This window comes from Anabrus simplex, chromosome 2, assembly GCF_040414725.1.
Source record: "Anabrus simplex isolate iqAnaSimp1 chromosome 2, ASM4041472v1, whole genome shotgun sequence".
Classification (NCBI taxonomy): domain Eukaryota; kingdom Metazoa; phylum Arthropoda; class Insecta; order Orthoptera; family Tettigoniidae; genus Anabrus; species Anabrus simplex.
In genome coordinates, this window is record NC_090266.1 from 1,157,704,330 (window position 1) to 1,157,717,414 (window position 13,085).

A 13,085-nucleotide genomic window follows, 5' to 3' on the forward strand; every position below is an offset into this window, starting at 1 on the left:
AATTCTTTTAATTAGGCTACTGATATCTCAAAAATGAAGATGTTACACACGTGAAATTTTATTTTTGGAATCTGCTTTAAAAGTAAACAAACACGTATTCTCGGAAAATCCAATGAAGGGGATTTGGAGTGTTAAAGGATAGAAAAAATTAATTGACTTAATTGTATGAGAATACATACATCTAATGAAAACTCAAGTTGTTACAGACGTGAAAATTGGTATTTTGATCTCCTTTAAAAACAAAGAAAAGCGCGTTTTGTGGGGAAACAATCTTGGGGGGGGGGGGCGGGAGTGAAAAGGAGTTGAATTCCTTTCATGAGGACACATAAATCAAAAACTGAAGAGGTTAGAGTGGTGATAATTGGTATTTAGAAGATCCTTTACTATTAAAGGAACAAGTATTTTTTGCTTTAATATCACTTTGTGAGGGAGGGGGGAGGGGTGGAAGGAAGTTAAAAACGTGAATTATTTTTAAGGGGATACTTATATCTCAAAACTGAAGGTAATAAACGTGAACATTGGTATTTGGAATCTCCTTTAAACATAAAGAAACACGCCTTCTTTTAATTTTTTGGAGGGTGGGGGTAAATAAACTTAACGGCGGTGGGGTGTAAAAGGAGGTGAGACCAATTGATTTTACTGTTCGTAATGTACTTATAAGGAGCCTCCGTTGCTCAGTCGGCAGCGCGCCGGCCTCTCACAGCTGGGTTCCGTGTTTCAAATCCCGGTCACTCAATGTGACATTCGTGCTGGACAAAATGGAGGCGGGACAGGTTTTTCTCCGGATACTCCGGCTTTCCCTGTCATCATTCATTCCAGCAACACTGTCCAATATTTCATTTCATTTGTCACTCATCGATCATTGCCCCAGAGGGGAGCTTCGGCAGCCGGCACAATTCCTATTGTAGCCGCTAGATGGGGCTTTATTCATTCCATCCCTGATCCTGTCGAATGATAGGAAACAGGCTGTAGACTTGCGATGTACTTATTCTGATCATAAACCGATCATTTTTAATCTTTCCTGGGTTCTTTTTCAACAGCCATATTTTCCTTCGGAGAACGTTCTTAGATTAGAGTAGATTCTCCTGGCATATAAATAAAAATTTAAACACATTTGAAATAAACGATAGGAATGAGATTGGCTGTCAAATTGTTCACCTCTATAATAAGGTCAATAATACACGGAGGTATGTCATTCGTATCGCCAGAAATTCTGCACACTTGCCTACGCGCAACAATGGTGCTGGTCACATTGTTAGCAATGACAATGGCAGCAGATGTAATTTACCGCCAAGTAGCGGTCTTGCATCTTGCTGTGGGGTCCAGAACATCTAATAATAATAATAATAATAATAATAATAATAATAATAATAATGTTCTGGCCCGTCGTCAAATTGTGCGGACCGCGCTGGAAACGGGTCCTGGCCTGGTAATGACTACGAATACAGTCAAGCCGCGGGTTCAGTACCGCCAAGGCACCCAAGACGACACCACGCCGGATCTCCTTCAGGATTTGATCCATACTCAAAAAATGCTTATAGGAAAAGATGGCAAAGATTTAGGGACCGAACTGACCGCGTGGAATACCTGGACCTACCTCGCGAAGTACGAAATCGATTGCTGGAAAGAAAGATTGAAACATGTGAGGAACTTTGCCGTAATTTCTCAGAAAACGAGTCAGATCGCGAATTTCGGAGGATTATATATAAAACGTTAAGCATTTAATTATAAATTTCAGTATAATACCGTAGCGAAGCACGGGTATCATGCTAGTTAAAAATAAAGAAACACTTATATTTTGTTTTCGAAAAATCGTAATAGGAAGGGTGGTAAAGGTTGAAAAACGGGTCGAATGCATTTCATGAGTCTACTTATATTTCAGAACCTGAAGATATTACAGACCTGAAAATTGGTGTTTGGGATCTCCTTAAAAAATAAAGAAACACGTATTTTTCTTTTTGTGGAAAGTCCAATTAATGGGGGGTGAAAATGGGGTGATTTTTTAAAATGAGTGTATCTATATCTCAAAACTTTTTAAGTTTATAGATGTAAAAATTGGTATTTAGAATCTCCTTTAAAAATAAAGAAACATGTATTCTTTTGTTTTCGGAAAATCCCAATAGGAAGGGTGTAAAAGGGTGAATAATGGGTTGAATGCCTTTCATGAGGCTACTTATATTTCAGAACCTGAGGATATTACAGACCTGAAAATTGGTATTTTGGATCTACTTTAAAAGTAAAGAAACACGTATTTTTTCGTTTTTGGAAAATCAAAATATTGGGGGGTGAATTTTTTAAAATGAGTGTCTCTACATCTTAAAATTTTAAAATTTACAGATGTAAAAATTGGTAGTTAGAATCTCCTCTAAAAATTAAGGAACACGTATTTTTTGTTTCCTGTAAATCCTAATAGGAGGGGTGTAAAAGGGTGAAAAATGGGTTGAATGCCTTAATTGAGGATACACATATCTCAGAAACGAAAGATATTACAGAACTGATATTTTGCATATGGGATCTCTTTTAAAAATAAAGAAACACGTATTTTTTAGTTTTTGGAAAAGCCAATTAATGGCGGTTAAACAGGAGTGACAATTTGGGGTGAATTTTTTGAAAGACTGTATCTACAGAATATCTTGGAAACGTAAAATGTTACACAGTAAAGAGTGAGTGTAAATCTTCTGTAAATGTAAAGAAATATAGGTGATTTGTTTTGGAAACTTCACTTAAGGGGAACTCAAAAGGGGTGAAATTTTAAAATGAGAATTTTTACAGTATATCTAGAAAAACTTAACATGTTACAGAAGTGAAAAATGGTATTTTTTTATCTCTATTAAGCATAAAGAAACGTGTACTTTTAGTTATCGGAAATACCACTTGGGTGGAGGGGGGGGGGGGTAAAAGTGACTGAAAATGGTGATGAATTCTTTTAATTAGGCTACTGATATCTCAAAAATGAAGATGTTACAGACGTGAAATTTGATATTTGCAATCTGCTTTAAAAGTAAAGAAACACGTATTCTCGGAAAATCCAATGAAGGGGGGTTGAAAGAATTGAAAAATTAATTGACTGAATTGTATGAGAATACATACATCTAATAAAAACTAAAGTTGTTACAGACGTGAAAATTCTTATTTGGACCTCCTTTAAAAACAAAGAAGAACGCGTTTTGGTGGGGAAACCACCTTGGAGGGCGGAAGTGTAAAGGAGTTGAATTCCTTTCATGAGGACACATAAATCGAAAACTGAAGAAGTTAGAGTCGTGATAATTGGTATTTAGAAGATCCTTTACTATTAAAGAAACAAGTATTTTTTGCGGGAAAATTCATTTAAAAGGGGGGGGGATTATTGCGAAATGAAATGAAAAAAGTGAATTATTTTTTTATCTCAAAGCTAAGGTAATAGACGTGAACATTGGTGTTTTGAATCTCCCTTAAACATAAAGAAACAAGAATTCTTTTAATTTTTTTGGTGAGGGGGGGGGGGTGGCGGTAAATAAACTTAACGGCGGTGGGGTGTAGAAGGAGGTGAGACCAATTTATTTTACTGTTATTAATGTACTTATAAGGATCCTCCGTTGCTCAGGCGGCAGCGCGCCGGCCTCTCACAGCTGGGTTCCGTGGTTCAAATCCCGGTCACTCAATGTGGCATTCGTGCTGGGCAAAACGGGGGTGGGACAGGTTTTTCTCCGGATACTCCGGTTTTCCCTGTCATCAGCCATTCCAGCAACACATAATAGTAATAATAATAATAATAATATTCCGGACCGTCGTCAAATGTGCGGACCGCGCTGGAAACGGCTCCTGGACGGGTAATGACTAAGAATGCAGTCCGGCCGCGGGTTCAGTGCCGCCAAGGCACCCAATATGACACCACGCCGGATCTCCTGAAGGATTTTATCCATATTAAAAATATTATAGGAAAAGATGGCAAAGATTTACGGACCCAACTGACCAGGAGGAATACCTGAGCCTAGTCCGGGAAGTACGAAATCGATTGCTGGAAAGGAAGATTTAAAAGTGGGAGGAAACGTGCCGTAGAGTCATAGAAAACCAGTCAGATCGGGAATTTTGGTGGATTCTCGCAGAAAACGAGTCAGATCGCGAATTTCGGCGGATTATATATCTAATACAATAAGCATTCAATTATAAATTTCAGTATAATACCGTAGCGAAGCACGGGTATCTTGCTAGTTATTTATATACAGAAAACGTAGCTGACTGGTAGGCCTACTACATCAGCTTCTCAGCGGGGTGATTGCGTTCGATTACGGTTATCAGTAATTACCTTTTTCCAACATACAAATCCGCGTTTTTGAACATTTTAGAATTCGCTCGATTTTGCTACAAAAAATGCGATTTCTGTCCGAATAGTATATAAAGGATTATGTAATGAGACAAGCTGTCAGTGAAGGTGAGCAAGGTACATCGACACGTGAATAGCAATGATGTGTGTGATATTGTGCAATGGCGTGGGGATATGCGGAACTCCGAGGTGACTTAAGTCTACTGTCTCTTGTGCGATGATGGCATAGTTAACAGTTTTAGTGCCGCAGCTGTTTCTACCGGAGCTCTGAAGACGATATACAAAATGCACCCAATCACTAGCGCCATAGCCATGTGAGTATGACATTATGATAATTTTACGTTGCTACTACAATTTTTCAATTTACAGCCAAACTTCGATATCTCGAATCACCACCGGAGCTGAATTTTATTTCGAGTTATCGAAGATTTCGAGATGTAGAGAATTTAGCCTTTGAGGATTGCACGTAAGCGATTCAAGTGTAACTACGGCTTGATACTGTCGTAAGTGTTATTTAACCATATAAAAACAAAGTCAAAGTATTTTGTCATTTAAATTACAACACTTATTATTGCAAGTCGTTGAAGACAGAATACACACAGCTTCTTTTCTTCCACAACTGTTAGTTCATACACTCATACTGCCTGCGCTAGGGGTTGAGAGATATGATATACTGTAGTACGTTAAAGAACACAAACCTTACATGTCACACTGCAAAGTTACTGTGCAAAATTCTATTTAAAGAATATTTCCAGCGTTCATGGAGGAAAAGTTTGCTTCGAGAAATGTCGAAATTCGTGTAATCGAATTTCGAGTAATGGAGAAATAAATACACGTGAAGAATAGAACAGGTACTGGAAATTCGAGTAATAGAGGTTCGAGATATCAAGGTTCGAGATATCGAGGTTCGACTGTGATAAAACATTCTTTTGCCACTCTCATTTGGGGGAAATCATCAAGGAGTCTCCTTACTGTGGTGTACACTTTAATTGATCGTTATTGAAACTTCGCACGCGTATCACAATTTAGAAATTGAACTGTGACTGCAGTAATCAAGTTAAAGTTCCTCATCCTCATTGTAAGATGTATCACACCTCCATATAGGAAAATAATGTAATAATAATAATAATAATAATAATAATAATAATAATAATAATAATAATAATAATAATAATAATAATAATAATGCAGAGCCTCTGTGGCTCAGACGGCAGCGCGTCGGCCTCTCACCGCTGGATACCGTGGTTCAAATCCCGGTCATTCCATATGAGATTTATGCTGGACAAAACGGAGGCGGGACAGGTTTTTCTCCGTGTACTGCGGTTTTCCCTGTCATCTTTCATTCCAGCAACACTCTCCATTCTCATTTCATAGCATCTATCATCATAATCATTATCATCAGTTTACCCTCCAGGTTCGGTTTTTCCCTCGGACTCAGCGATGGATCTCACCTTTACCGCCTCAAGGGCAGTGTCCTGGAGCTTCAGACTCTTGGTCGGGGGATACAACTGGGGAGAATGACCAGTACCTCGCCCAGGCGGCCTCACCTGCTATGCTGAAGTGGGGCCTTGTGGGGGGATGGGAATATTGGAAGGGACAGATAAGGAAGAGGGAAGGAAGTGGCCGTGGCCTCAAGTTAGGTACCTTCCCGACATTTGTCTGGAGGAGAAGTGAGAAACCACGGAAAACCACTTCGAGGATGGCTGAGGTGGGAATCGAATCCCCTCTACTCAGTTGACCTCCCGAGGCTGAGCGGACCCCGTTCCAGCCCTCGTATCGCTTTTCAAATTTCGTGACAGAGCCGGAAACCGAACCCGGACCGCCTGGGGTGGCAGCTAATCCCGCTAACCACTACACCACAGAGACGGACATTATTATATACATAATATGTAATTTAAGGGTAATATTTTGTTTCTTATATTCTACAGATTAGATATAATAATATTTTGTTTCTAAACTTTTCCCATTACTGTTTAAGTTTGATCCTCGTTTGGTCCTCATGGTAAATGATAGTTATACAGAATATGTATTTTGGTGTAATATTTCCCTATTACTAGATGCTTTAAGAAACCTAGGAATCAGTTCAAATTTCAGGAAAGAAATTTGGCAGTTAATAGGTGAACCCATCTGTCTCCCAAATCCATGGTCACTCCTCTTTGTAGCCACTGTTTTACCCCGCTAAGGTACACTCGTTTATTGGAAAATACGTCATTTTGTAAATATCAATCGCAAGAATCTTGTCTCTAGCTATTACTTCAATTTACTAGTTGATGAGTCGAGATTGCTTTTCTGCTTTATTTGCTTCTGAAGTGTTATATAAACCGAAGATGGATAACCTGATGTTATGTTGATGATTATGCAATGCTTAGTGTTGAAACATGGATGCAGCGAAAGGAAAAACAAAAAAACTGGTCAGTCGACATTAACGATCAAATCGTAAGATTTAATTTTAGATTATACTTGTGCTTCAAATGTTACTCCTTTGGAAATCATTACGTTTGCCTTCAAGTGAAAAGAAGAGTGGGGGAAGGGATCATGTCCGTAAGCCAGGCCATTCCAACTGAGTGTTGGATGGATAAGAAACCCTGTCGGTGTTCCGTGCCTGCCTGCTTGTAGCTGCGGCAGTGGTGATGAAGACCGCACGTACGTACTGGCTTGCGTACATTATAAAATCTTTGAGCGATTTAAATGTTTCTCCAGAAGACAAAAATGTGTTGACAAGTGCTATATGGGACAGAATTCGTGCTCTTAAGATGGAAATTTCATTATTCGAAATACTATTACAGGAGAAATCAATCAATCAATCAAATCAATCAATCAATCAATCAATCAATCAATCAATCAATCAATCAATCATTGAAGAACGCTTTCATTTCCCACCTCGAAGGGGTGGGGTGGGCCATCTAAAGGGTAAAGCCCTCTCTTTGGGAAAGAGATTGCGTGAAACGTTTTGAAGTATTCTCATCATTAAAGCCATGTGACTTGTCCGATTAAACAGAGATAGTTACTGTGAAGCCCTAACACAATTCGAGAATGGTTTAGAGTATTGAAAGAATCTCACCTGAATTACACATTTTTTTCAGGGCCGTAGCCAGGGGTTGTTACTGGGGGTTAGAACCCTCCATGGAATTTTTAAAAAATAAAGTAACATAAACTGACAATAAACAACAAACTAAATAAACACTGTAAACCAAGAGATCTGCAATTCACTTGTATCAGTGTGCTTATATCGACAAGTCATTTTTGCACCTTCATTGTGTTCTATCATCATTTTGTAACTACAATCCCCCCCATCGGCCGATCCTGGCTACGCTGCTGATTTTTATGACGCCCTTTTCTGTAAATTTTGTGCAGGCTTTTGTCTGATTTCAAAGAGAAATGATAAAGCTTCAGGGTAACACAGTTTTGAAAGATGAGTAATGCAATATTCCAGGTCACCTCCTTGCATTTTATTAGAACTTGAAATAAAAAATAAAAGTAAATAAAAAGTTCCGCATATCCACACATGGCATGTAAATCAGTTACTATGTTTGCTTCTATATATCTTTGAGGACGCATATTCTCAGTCATGGACCTGAATAAGAGTAAAACTGGGTCATGTTTACTCGATGTCGCGTTGGAAGCAGGGTTACGCATTCATTGTGCTCAAAGAATTTTCCCAGACTTCACTAAGTTGGTGAAATCGTAGAAATGACGAGTCTCTTCCTATACGCAGAAAAAATGAGAGTTTTATTTTGTGGTATCACTTTTCTAAAGCGGTTACGGGCGCGCAGCTGTGAGCTTACATTTGGGAGATAGTGGGTTCGAACCCCACTGTCGGCAGCCCTGAAGATGGTTTTCCGTGGTTTCCCATTTTCACACCGGGACAAGTGCTGGAGATGTACCTTAATTAAGGCCATGGTCGCTTCCTCCCCACTCCTAGCCCTTTCCTATCCCATCGTCGCCGTAAGACCTATCTGTGTCTGTGGAGCGTAAAGTAAATAAAAAGAAATCGAAAGGCTGATAATTGAAGCCCGGCCTAGAAAGTAAAGAATAACGGTCGAGACGATTCGTCGTGCTGACGACACGACACCTCGTAATCCACAGGCCTTCGGGCTGAGGAGCGGTCGCTTGGTAGGCCAAGGCCCTTCAGGGCTGTAGTGCCATGGGTTTAAGTTATTGATAATTGAATGCAGCCCTCCCCCATCATGGAAGGGTCTAAGGCACCTGTTATTACATGCTGAGGTAACAGTGGGAGACGTGTCTATTGCAACTATGGAACGTCCCATCACATACCTCCAGATGGCAGTTGGATGATTTAAGACAGGCAATGTTTAGGTTTTAAAGTTATCTTCCCCGGAAGAAGGGTCTATGAGTATGGATACCAGCAGCTGTAGTATCAGCCCAGGCGAGACGAGAAAAATGAAGCCAGGAAATGGAAAATAACCTTGCACTTTGGAAAGGTAATGAAGGGAAATTTCAAGCGAAATCATGAAAAATACACTACCAGAAGAGGCGTCCACGAAGCAGCAAAATAAAAAAATAAAAAAGCGACCAGAACAGATAAGTGGAACATGGGTCTGTGGTAGTGAGGTTATGTTTTGAAATGTTTAAAAAGGTAATGTTGAGCCAGAATATTATTCTGTTCGATTCCTCAGAATTTTTGGTACATTTTATATGAATGAAACATTTATTGCAGCCAATGGCCATTATGAATAAATAATGACATACTATAATGTAAAAATTCCAATATAACATAGGATAATACGTAGGCTGATACAAAGACTGTGACTGATTCTTTCTGTAGCTCCCGTGATAGTTTCCTATCTGTAACATAAATATATGGAAAGAGCGTGTTTTTATATATAATGTCCGTAGGCGACAGCACTCTCGTTTCGCTAGGTTGGTAGTAATGCTCTATTGGGTAGACGCTGCGTGCATTTCGCATACCAGACAATGGAGGTGACCAGCATGTAGTTCCCCCTTACACTACTGTTACAGCAGCATACTACACGTCAGTATTGGCTACACTGAGGAAGCACATTGCAAAGAAACGACCAGAGCTTTCTCGGACTGGGTGGCGACTTCATAATGACAATGCACGGCCTCACGTCGCAAAATAAAGTCATGCAGTTTCTGGCTCGATTCAACATTACCCGTGTACCGCATCCACCTTATAGCCCTGATCATGCAGCCTGTGATTTTTTTATTCCCATCACTAAAGGCAAAGCTTAAGGACATTCGATTTGAGAACTCTGAAGCAGTGCTCAAGAAAAGTGAGGCGATTCTCAGGGACCTGACAAAGAATGGTCTGCAGCATGTGTTCAAAGAATCGCAGAGACGCTATGAAAGTGCATTGAAGTAGGAGGGGACTACTTTGAAGAAGATCATGTAAACACTGAAATGGAGTAATAAACATCTGTGAAAATATCAGTCTCAGTCTTTGTTGATCAGCCCTCGTACAACATTAAATTACACGATCTAACACTCGCCAGAACATAATTTATTCCAGGATTCACACCGGAGTTTGCAGTACATTGCGTGGTATTGTTCATAAAGGTTTCCACAACGATCACATACACAGTCCGGACCTGGCTCATGGAGCCACACAGTTTATATTGAAAACCATATATTATATGTCTTAAGTCGTACCCTTTGGGCATCCAGTGTTTATAAACCATTGCATCAGTGGCATGAAAGTCTCTCCATATGTTCTTCTTTTTTAATTGTAGTCTTGCAATAGTTGTTCGTATCCTGGAGGCATTTGGAGACGGAAGTGCAGTACTTCCATGTGGAGTAGTTCCCTTGTCAGATCGTAAGCCAGTCGCGAAAGAGTGTACTTTGAAGCATACAAAACCTTCTTCAAGAAAGTCGCTTTAACTTTTTCTAATAGCGCTAAGTGTTTCTTCTTTAGATATAGCCAGACGATTTCCAGGCCGTATGCTACAACGGCTGGTAACTTCAGCTGAAAGAATTTCAGAGCTGTCTTTTATGGAGAGTCTGTTTGGGTGCCGATTGTCAGTCATTGCCTTGATTGCCGCATTTACTCGATCTCTAATGTACAGTTTAAAATCCTTGCCAGAAATATGTAATGTAACGCCCATGTACTTGAAGATTTTTACACTGCTAGGGGCCCGTCCCTTGCGCTGACAATTGTGACCTTCCACGTCTTTTCTTCGTTCAGACGAAGCTAATTCTTTTCCACTCATGCCATGAGTAGGTCGAAAGCTGCTTGCAGCTCAGAGGATCACCCTATAAGACACCAGTGGTTTGTTCTATAGGGTCAGATATCGTTATTCCGTCATTTATTACTATGCAATTCGAAGCTAGTAAGTTTTTAAAGAGGTAGTGGCTTTACGTTGCGTTTTTAATGAGTAGTGTTTTGTAACTTTATTTCCTATCACTTGTTAATTTCTCTAACAGGATTTTCCTGTTAATTGTGTCGAACGCTTTGGAAAAATCTATGAAAATGCCTTATAATTTTCCTCTTGGGACTGCTAGAGCAGCCTCGATATCATTTTGTAGACATTGAATAGCCTATATTGTTGATTTCCCCCTCCGAAATCCAAACTGTCTATCTGAGAGTCTGGTACCTACTCCTCTAATTAGACGTTTACAGAGGAAATTTATTTATGCATTCGAGAGCAATATCTCTATATGCATTTGGGTCTTCCGTATTCCCCTTTCCCTTATAGAGCATGCTAACAGTAGACCTTCTCCAACGGTTAGGGATCGTTGCCTGTTGAGTACATCCATTTAGGATTGAAGGAACGGCTTGTTTAAGCACTGGGAGTGGACTTTTGAGGTGCTCATTGTAAAAATGTTCTGGATCTTCCGTGATTCCAGAGTCGCTTGCTTCTTTATCTAATGGGCGGCTATCTTCCTTTTGTAGAACAGTACTAAGATGATTCTCCCAAACTTCATTGGAATGTTTCTAGGGTATTTAGGTTGCCTTGGACTGAGTGCTCTGTATGGTTCCCGTTCCGCCTCCTCAATCAGATGTTCTTCCTGTTCCTGGTACGCTTCCTTTGTTTACTTTATGATACCTTTGTACTCTTTCTTCATTTTGGTAAAGCTTGTAAATGATCATCAATTGTAGAGCTTCCAGTGTGGACCTACGGGCCGTGTAACAAACTTCATTGAATCACAGTTTTGATTGTCTTCTCAGACAAACCACGGGCAAAGTAGCACTATGTACTAGAAGCTCCAGCATCGACACTGCCCCATCCAGGTTGCCTTCTTCGATCACCTTAATGGCATTAGACTGTCCACCTCACTTCTTTCGTCTTACTGTAATTTCCTCGATGTCTTAACAACCTCGGAGTCCTCTGATCTCCAGTATGTCTGATAAGAAAGCTTGTTTCCACTAGCTGGTATTTTCTAAAGACGGACGAAATAATTTTCTGATTCTTGGGTATATTTTTTTCCCAGATTCGTAAATACCCAGTCTATAGTGCTGGTACCGTTGCATCATATATACGTGAAACCTCTGCCCTGTTTACCAAGGTGAGACCTTCCTCTTCCGAGTATCCAAGTACTGTACTTCACTCGTTTTCCGCATTGTCACACCAGTCCGGCAATTTAACCCCCTGCGAGGATAATTCTGTCGTTCTTAGTTGTTATAGTTAAGGCAGAGCTAATTTCATAAATGAAATGAAATGGCTTGTGGCTTTTAGTGCCGGGAGTGTCCGAGGACAAGTTCGGCTCACCAGGTGCAGGTCTTTTGATTTGACTCCCGTAGGCGACCTGCGCGTCGTGATGAGGATGAAATGATGATGAAGACGACACATACACCCAGCCCCCGTGCCACCAATTAAGGTTAAAATTCCAGACCCTGCCGGGAATCGAACCCGGGACCCCTGTGACCAAAGGCCAGCACGTTAACAATTTATCCATGGAGCCGGACAATTTCATCAATAATTTCATGGGACGCAAACTCCGGATGAAAATATGCACATATAAACACGCACAGTCACCAAGACATGGTTAGATTTGTGCAGCATTTTGAAGGTTGCAAATATAGCTTTAAGCAAGCATGTTATGCCACGTTTTGGCCTCTTCAATGGTCCTAGCTCCGCCAATTTCTGGACTGTGTTCAAGGAATAAAACTATTGTTTATTAGTGTGTATTTTTACAGGTATGTTATAGTGTAATATTTATATTTAACTTGTGTGTTCGACAGGCTGGAAAGATGTTAAGTTACATTTAACTTGAGTCAGCACTGGAAAGTATGGCTTCCTTCTTAAAAAATAAAAAAGATCCATGAATGTATGAAGAACAAAGGTGAAAAATTACTGCCTTGTCTAACCCCTGTAAATACCTTCACCAAGAACTCATTCTACCATCAATTCTCACTTCAGCCTAATTGTGAACAGAAACGCCTTTCGTTGTTTTTAATAATCAAACTTTAATTCCATAATCTCCCATTACACCTAACATCTTTTCCCTCGATACTCTATCATATGCTTTCTCTAGATGCTCTTTCCTAATCTGTTTACCCTCCAGGGTTGGTTTATTCCTCGTACTCAGCAAGGGATCCCATGTCTACCGCCTCAAGGGCAGTGTCCTGGAGCGTGAGACTTTGGGTCAGGGAGATAAAACTGGGGAGGAGGACCAGTACCCGCCCAGGCGGCCTCACCTGCTATGCTGAACAGGCGCCTTGTGGGGGGATGGGAAGATTGGAAGGGACAGAGGGGGAAGAGGGAAGGAAGCGGCCGTGGCCTTAAGTTAGGTACCATCCCAGCATTTTCCTGGATGAGAAGTGGAAAACCACTTCGAGGATGGTTGAGGTGTTCTCTAGATC

General features: G+C 40.3%; 1 protein-coding gene across 3 annotated transcripts in view; it reads left to right on the forward strand.

The window, feature by feature from the left end:
• Nucleotides 1-4,477: 4,477 nt before the first annotated feature.
• Nucleotides 4,478-13,085, forward strand: part of LOC136863371 (uncharacterized) — a 114,358-nt gene continuing 105,750 nt past the window's right edge. The window contains exon 1 of one of the 3 annotated variants that reach the window (XM_067139773.2): nt 4,478-4,617. The gene's annotated coding sequence lies outside the window, so the exon portion shown is untranslated. The remainder of the gene's footprint in view (nt 4,618-13,085) is intronic. The other 2 variants (XM_067139772.2, XM_067139774.2) reach the window with 2 other exon arrangements.